The following is an 8219-nucleotide window of genomic DNA, read 5'->3' as shown; positions in this document are numbered from 1 at the left end:
TGCAGCATCTCACTATGAAAGATTGAATGTTATCTCATTTCATTCTCAGCTCGGGGTCTGTGCGGCTCAGTGGCACTTCTGGCTGTCTCCCGCTTCACAATCCATCAGTACTGAGAAAGCAATGGGGAATATTACTCACATGTTGTGTTCTTTAATTTTTTGGAAAACTTGAATGTATGTATTTTCTTCCAAAACAAGGACACCAAGCCACTGTTAACGTAGCGCTGAAATAGCTCAGTTGGGAGAGCGTTAGACTGAAGATCTAAAGGTCCCTGGTTTAATCCTGGGTTTCAGCAGTTTTGCTTCCTTATGCGTCCCTTGCCTTGGTTCTGATTTCCCAGTTGCACAATTTACTTTGAAATTATTTATCAAGCACCAGTGGATTGATTTTGAGAAACAACACAGTGCCATTTACAGCACAGAAGGTCGTCATTTGGCCTATCACGTCCATGCTGGCTCTCCCCGAAACAATCTGGTCAGTTCCACTCACCAACTCGATCCCTTTCCTCCTGCAAGTTTCTTTCCTTCAAGTATCCATCCAATTTCCTTTTCAAATCATTGATTGTCTCTGCTTCCACCACACTCGTGGGCCAAGTCATTGCCACCCACAACATAAAAAAGTTCCACCTCATCAAGGATGGGAAATTTATATATCCTATATACTTGCTTCTTCTGTATTTCGATGAGAATAGACTGGCAGTCAACATGAAAGGGAACCCAAAAATCTTCGAGCAGCATGTAAATGATAAGTGGGTAGTAAGAAGTTGAGTCGCGCCTATTCGGGACAAAAAGGATAATATAAGCTTCGAGGTGCAGGGCAATGTTAATCTACTTAATGAGTACTTTGTATCAGTGATCACTGAGGAAGTGGAATTTGACAAAATATCAGTAGAAGTGAAGAGAGTAGAGGCAATGGAGAGGGTACAAATTGAGAGAGGGAGGTACTAAAAAGGCTGGCTGTGCTTAGGGTAGATAAATCACCTGGTCTGGATGGCTTGCATCCCAGGTTGCGAAAGGAAATGCGGATGCAGATAATGGAAGAGTTTGCTACAATCTTCCAATCTTCCCTGGATACGGCGGAGGTGCCAGAGGATTAAACAGTGGCAAATGCGACGCCCTTATTCAAGAAACGGTGGAAGGACAGTCCGGCTAACTACAGGCCAGTTAGATTAACAGCAGTGGTGGGTAAGGTTTTAGAAAGAATAATCAGGGTAAAAAATCAACAGTCACTTTCAGAGGTTTGAGTTAATTAAGGAGAGTGAGCATGGATTTAAAAATGGAAGTTCATGCTTGACCAATCTAACTGCATTTTGTGAGGAACTAACAGAGCAGGTTGATGAAGGGAATGCAGTGGATGTTGTTTATATGGATTTTAAGGAAGCGTTTGACAAGGTACCACGTAAAAGGGCGGTTAACAAATTTGAGGTTAGTGGTATAGGAGGGTCAGTGTCCAATTTGATTGAAAATTGTTTCAGGACATAAAATAGCGAGTCTTATTAAATGGTTCTTTGTCAGACTGGAGGATAGTCGACAGTGGTGTTCCCCAAGGGTCAGTGCTAGAACCACTGCTTTTTTTGCTAAAGGTAAATGACTTGGATCTTGGAATATTGAGTAGAATCTCAAAATATACCGATGACACCAAACCTGGAGGAGTGGCAAACAGTGAGGATGATATGAACTGCCTGCAAAAGGACAGTGATAGGCTAGCAGAATGGGCAGAAAGGTGGCAGATGGAATTTAATAGTGACAAGTGTGAGGTGATGGATTTTGGCAGAAGGAAAAGGGAGAGGCAATATATACTTAATGGCACAGTTCTAAAGAGTGTGCTGGAATAGAGGGACTTGGGGTTCATGTGCATCAATCTTTGAAGGTGGCAAGACATATTGCGAGAGTGGTTCGCAAAGCATATGGGATCTTGGGCTTTATAAAAAGAGGCATTGAGCACAAAAGCAGGGAAGTTATGCTGAATCATTATAAAACTCTGGTTATGCCCCAATTGGAGTGTTGCTTCCAGTTCTGTTCAGCAGACTTTAGAAAGAATGTGAAGGTCCTTGAGAGGACGCAGAGGCGATTGACCAGAATGGATCCAGGGATGGGGGATTTTAGTTACAACGTTAGGTTGGAAAAGCTAGTGTTGTTCTGCCTGTATCAGAGAGTGAGGGGAGAATTGATAGATGTGTTTTCGGCTATGACAGTTTTAAATAAGTTGGCAAGGAAACATTGTTCCCGTTAACTATTGGTACAAGGACAAGGGGACACAGATTAAAGGTTTTGGACAGGAGATACAGGGGGAATGTGCGCAAGAACGTTTTTACACTGATTGTTGATGATCTGTAACTCGCTGCCCACGAGGGCGGTGGAAATGGAGACAATCGATGATTACAAAAGGAATTTGGATGGGCACTTGAAGGAAATAATTTTACAGGGCAATGGGGATCGAGCAGACAAGTAATAACTCGTCTCCACTCCTAGTATTTCTAAATCCCATACATTCACTATAATGTGAACAATTCTTTCCTGTTGTGTCTCTCTCCGATTTGTAAACTTCACTGTCTTGGAGTGAGGTGACATCTACTGGCAAGAAACAAGAACTGCTGTGATGAGATCAGCCTTGATTGTATTGAATGGCAGAGCAGGCTCGAGGGGCTGACTTGCCGACTCCTGCTCCTCGTTGTTATGGTCATAGAATCATACAACACAGAAGGAGGCCATTCGGCCCCATTGTGCCTCTGCTGACTCTCTAACAAAAAGATGCAATTAGTCCAACCCCCTGCCTATTTCCCCATCATCCTGGAGAATTTCACTTTGAAATATTTGTCCAATTCCTTTATGAAAGTTATAATTGAATCTGTTTCCACCACCCTGTCAGACAATTCATTCAAAATCCGAATCAGTTACTGGGTAAAAAGATCTCTCCTCACCTCCCCTTTACATTTTTGGCCAAATATTTTAAATCTGTGTCCTCTGGTTACTGACCCCCAGGACAGTGGAAACAATTTCTCCCTCTCTACCCGATGAAAATCCTTCATGATTCTGAACACCTCTATTAAATCTTCCCTTAACCTTCTCTACTCTGAAGAGAACAATCCCAGCTTCACCAGCCTGTCCAGAGAACTGACACCCCGCATCTCTGGGATCATTCTAGTAAATCCCCTCTGAACTGTCTCAGAAGCTTTCATGTCCTTTCTAAAGCCTGGTGCCCAGAACTGGAAACATTACTCGAGCTGAGATCGAGCCAGCGACGCCCACATCCCACGAACGGATAAAAAAACGCTCCCTAACCAGTCCCCAATTCTTAAGCATTTATAACGCTCCCTGCCCAGTACCCAAATCTTATTCATTTAGAGACGCTCCCTGCCCAGTCTCCAACTCTTATTCAATTATTGACAATCCCTGCCCAGTCCCCAATTCTTATCCATTTCAGATGCTTCCTGACCAGTACGCAAATTTTATTCATTTAGAGACACTCCCTGCCCAGTCCCCAATTCTTATCCATTTACAGACGCTCCCTGACCAGGACCCAAATTTTATTCATTTAGAGACGCTCCCTGCCCAGTCCCCAATTCTTATCCATTTATAGACGCCGTTACGGGAAGCCTCACCGGGAAAAGCTTCATCACCGCCATCCGCAGGGATACAGACGGGATTGTTCCATCTTATTGTGGCCCTGAGGCCCTGCTCCAGCTGTGTGAGCCCGCAAAGTCTTCTCGCACTTTGTGAATATCCCGCTCCAACTCCGAACCCGCAGCTCCAGCTGCTGACAGAGCTGTCTCTACTGCGCCTGCGCGCCCCGCTCCTGTCACAGATAGGGCGGATTCTAGACCGCTGAGCATTCTGGGTACCACACCTGTCATTAATGCTATTCTTTCAGCTGAAAGGTTTTATTACGTATATTTCATGACCTGGAATCGTCGTGAGTGTTTTCTTTTGCACCTGTCAATGCCTGGGAGGAGAGAGTCAGCTTCAATTTGTAGCCATGAGTTTCTGGTGTGAGAAAGTGGTGTTTAACTCAGTATATTTCAGTTTTTGGTTTGTGCCTGTGGGTATTATTCAGTACCTGTTTGCTTCTGCTATTGCTCTGTGAGTTTCACCACATATCTTTCAACAACTTGTCTGTGAGCATCAGCTTTTGTCTATATCTATCAGTTTCTGAGAAGTGAGAAAGGGTTTGATTCTATCCCTATCAGTTTCTGTTACATGCATGTGTCTTTAATCGGCACCTCCTCTGAGTGTGTCTTCGTCTCTGTACTTGTAGGTGAATATGTGTTTTGCTTTGTATCTCTCAGTCTTTGAAGTGTGAGCCTGGGTTTGTACCTAATTTCCTTTGTACCTTGCAGTTGGGATATGAAAGAAAGATTTTTACACGTTACCTGCCAACTGCTGCTAAGTGACTGTGGGTTTCACACTGTATCTGTCAATTTCTTGTCTGGTAATGCGAAGTTTACAGTGTACCTGTCAGTTTCTTGTATGTGAGTGTTGATATCACTCTGAAAAGAATCATAGATCAAAGAATAGTTACAGAACAAAAGGAAGCCATTCAGCTCATTGTGCTTGTGCTGCTTCTCTGCACGAGCAACTCAGCTCATGCCACAGACTTCTGTTTTCCATGAAAACATGCAATTTTTTCCACTTCAGATAAATATCTTATACCATTTTGAAAGCCATGGTTGAATCAGCCTCCATCACACTCTCAAACAGTGCATATCAGATCGTAACCACTCGCTGTGCAAAAGACGTTTTTCCTCATGTTGCCTTTGGTTCTTTTGCCATTCTCCTTTAGTCGGTGTCCGCTGGTTAGAGAGCCGTGAATACTATTCCCCATTGATTTCTCAGCACTGATGGATTGTGAAGCAGGAAACAGCCAGAACTCCCACTGAGCCGCACTGGCCCCGAGCTGGGAATGAAATGAGATCAAGTTCAATCTTTCACAGCGAGATGCTGCAGAGAGATAAGAGTCCCGAATCAAAGTGAGACTTTCTCATACTTTTGCTGAATTTCACTTCAAACACTCCTTGTACTCTCTGCTAATGAAGACTTAAAAAAGGGAAAAACAAAATGGCACTCAAAATCACCACCCTGAAATTAAAAGTTTAATGTTTGACTGACTGAACTGTCACTTGTACTCGTTCTCTTATTGGATGGATGCAACTGTATTCTTCAACGCAGGGGTGGCATTCAAATCCTCCCATGGGTCCACATGTCAGACTGAGTTCCATGTTGTAGACTCAAGCAAAGGAAATCTGTTCAGTTCCAAAACTATCAGTGAGTTGAAGCTCATTATGATCATCATCATCAGAGGTCAGAATTACCTGGTGAAAGAAGACACTCTGAAGAAGGATCCACAATTATTCAAAGGCATTGACAAAGTAAAAAACAAGAAAATCAACGAGGCAATGCAAGCCAAACAACAGAAGCACTGAAGAATTCCATTCCATTCCAGAACCCAGTCCTGTTGTTTTGGGAGTCAGGTCACAATTACTGCAACAACTTTATATTCCCACTTGGCTGTCTCTTTGAAGCCAGCTCTCTGGTCCTCAAGCAGGCTCCATATGGAAATCAATTCCGCCTTCTGCAAGGCTGAAACCAATCAATGACCTTAAACTAAAAATGGCAAAGAAGAAGGGCTTGTCCAGGATTTGAACCCAGGATTTCTCACACATTAATTAATCACTCACCCTAAGCAAGAATCATACCCCTAGATCAACATGCCACTGATATCAGAACTTCCTTTTAGCTCCTGTGGAATTTCACTGGCAGCCAAAGCCGATCATCCTTTTTTTTTCAGAGCAAAGCACCATCCTGCAAATTCTGAAATAAAAACAGAAAGTGTTGGAAATGTTCAGAAACTCTGTCAGCATCTGTGGAGAGAGAAACAGAGTTAACCTTTCAGGGCGTTTACCTTTTGTTTGAGCCATCCTTTCACACTGCTTCTGTCCACCCAATCTCACTTTCGATTATATCTAGATTCCACCCACTCACTACTTAAATACATTTCTCATGAATTCCTCATATCTTTTAAGAATGACAATTTTATATTTTTGGCCTTTGCTTTGGACACCACCACAAGTAGAATCATGTCTCCATCAACCCAATCAAACCCATTCACTATTTCCTCACATTGCAATGTTTCTTTCACCCTGACAGACGATGGAATTTCTGCTGCTTGATTGCAGTTCTTGCTTCCTGCCAGTAGATGTCACCTCACTCCAGTGCAGTGAAGGTTACAAATCTGAGAGCACACAAGAAGTAATTGTTCACTTTGTTCATTGTTCAGCGAACAGGTCCCTCTATTCCTGCACACTCTTTAGAACTGTGCCATTAAGTATATATTGCCTCTCCCTATTCCTTCTGCTAAAATGCATCACCTCACACCAGTCACTATTAAATTCCATCTGCAACTGTCTGCCCATTCTGCTAGCCTATCACTGTCTTGTTGCAGGTGGTTCATTTCATCCTCACTATTTGCCACTTCTCCAAGTTTGGTGTTATCGGCATATTTTGAGATTTTACTCTATATTCCAAGATCCAAGTCATTTATCTGTCGCAAGTAAAAAGCAGTGGTTCCAGCAGTGACCCTTGGGGAACAGCACTGTCGACAACCTTCCAGTCTGAGAATGAACCATTTATTACCAAATGCTGTTTTCTGTCCTTAAGCCAATTTTCTATCCAATTGGACACTGACCCTCCTATTCCATGAACCTCAATGTTGTTAATCACCCTTTTATGTGTCGTTTCTTAAAATCCACATAAACAACATCCACTGCATGCCCTTCATAAACCTTCTCTGTTAGTTCATCAAAACATGCAGTTAGATTAGTCAAGCGTGAACTCCCATGTATATATCCATGCTCACTCTCCTTAATTAACTCAAACCTCTACCAGTGACTGTTGATTTTTTCCCTGATTGTTCTTCCTAAAACCTTACCCACCACTGCTGTTAATCTAACTGGCCTGTAGTTAGCCGGACTGTCCTTACACCCTTTCTTGAATAAGGGTGTCACATTTGTAACTGTTTAATCCTCTGACACCTCCCCCGTATCCAGGGAAGATTGGAAAATTATAGCAAGCCTTTCTGTTATCTGCATCCACATTTCCTTTCGCAATCTGGGATGAAAGCCATCCGGACCTGGTAATCTATCTTCCTGAAGCATAACCAGCCTTTTCAGTACCTCCTTCTCTCAATTTGTACCCTCTCCATTGCCTCTACAATCTCCACTTCTACTGATATTTTGTCAAATTCCACTTCCTTAGTGATCACTGATACAAGGTACTCATTAACTAGATTAACATTGCCCTGCAGCTCTAAGTATATATTGCCCTCTTGGTCCCTAATGGGGACAACTTCACCGTTTACTCCCCGCTTATTATTTATATACTGCTCGGAGATTTTTGGGTTCCCTTTCATGTTGACTGCCATTCTATTCTCGTAGAGATAGAGAATAAGCTAAATATAGAAGATATAAATATTTCCCATCCTTGGGTGAGGTGGAATTTTTTTATGCTGTGAGTGGTAATGTCCTGACCCACGAGTGTGGTGGAAGTCGAGACAATCAATGATTTGAAAAGGAAATTGGATGGATACTTGAAGCAAAGGAACTTGCAGGAGGAAAGGGATCGAGCAGGTGAGTGGAACTGAGTAGCTGGTTCCGATAATTGCTGCAGTCACTGCGATCCGCCTTAATTTTGTACAAGGTGACAATGTTTGCATCACGCATGTTTTGAGCCCTTGTTGAGCTGCACTATGGTGGGCTCACTGTCCAGTTCCTCCATGACAGGGAAGTCTGGAATGGCACTGAGAGCTACTTCAATGACAATGTTCTCCGTTATGTAGAGTTCAAGGTAATGCTCCACTCACCTTTCCATCTGCTTGTTAGGTTCAGTGATGATCACCCCTCTCTTTGTATTCGAAAGGTGCTGATTTAATTACAACTGGGCCCATTGCTTTCTTAATTCCTTCATACATCCCTCTAGCATCCCCGGATTCATCAGCAGAATTTTAACCAGCATTGATTGGTGCAGTGCCGAGCAGCCTGCAGAGACTTGTTTCTGGCAGCTCTGAGAGCATCTAGATGTTGTTTGCTGGAGATTTGTTTGTAGTTCATGAGAGCTCTCCTCTTAGTTGCACTAACCGACTCCATTTCAGTCCAATAAGCCTCAAACCAGTCAGCATTCCTCCCATCTCTTTTCCCATACACAGTGAGTGCAGAGTTATAGATGGT

The 8219-nt window shown here is 43.0% G+C and overlaps 1 non-coding gene across 1 annotated transcript; it reads left to right on the top strand.

Annotated features, from left to right (window-relative positions):
* The first annotated feature begins 223 nt into the window (after positions 1-223).
* On the top strand, positions 224-296 carry trnaf-gaa (transfer RNA phenylalanine (anticodon GAA)). Its single transcript has one exon. It is a non-coding gene; the product is annotated as a tRNA-Phe (tRNA).
* Positions 297-8219: the final 7923 nt, after the last annotated feature.

The sequence above is a fragment of the Heterodontus francisci genome, unplaced genomic scaffold (genome assembly GCF_036365525.1).
Source record: "Heterodontus francisci isolate sHetFra1 unplaced genomic scaffold, sHetFra1.hap1 HAP1_SCAFFOLD_50, whole genome shotgun sequence".
NCBI lineage: Eukaryota > Metazoa > Chordata > Chondrichthyes > Heterodontiformes > Heterodontidae > Heterodontus > Heterodontus francisci.
This window is presented reverse-complemented; position numbering and strand designations above follow the sequence as displayed.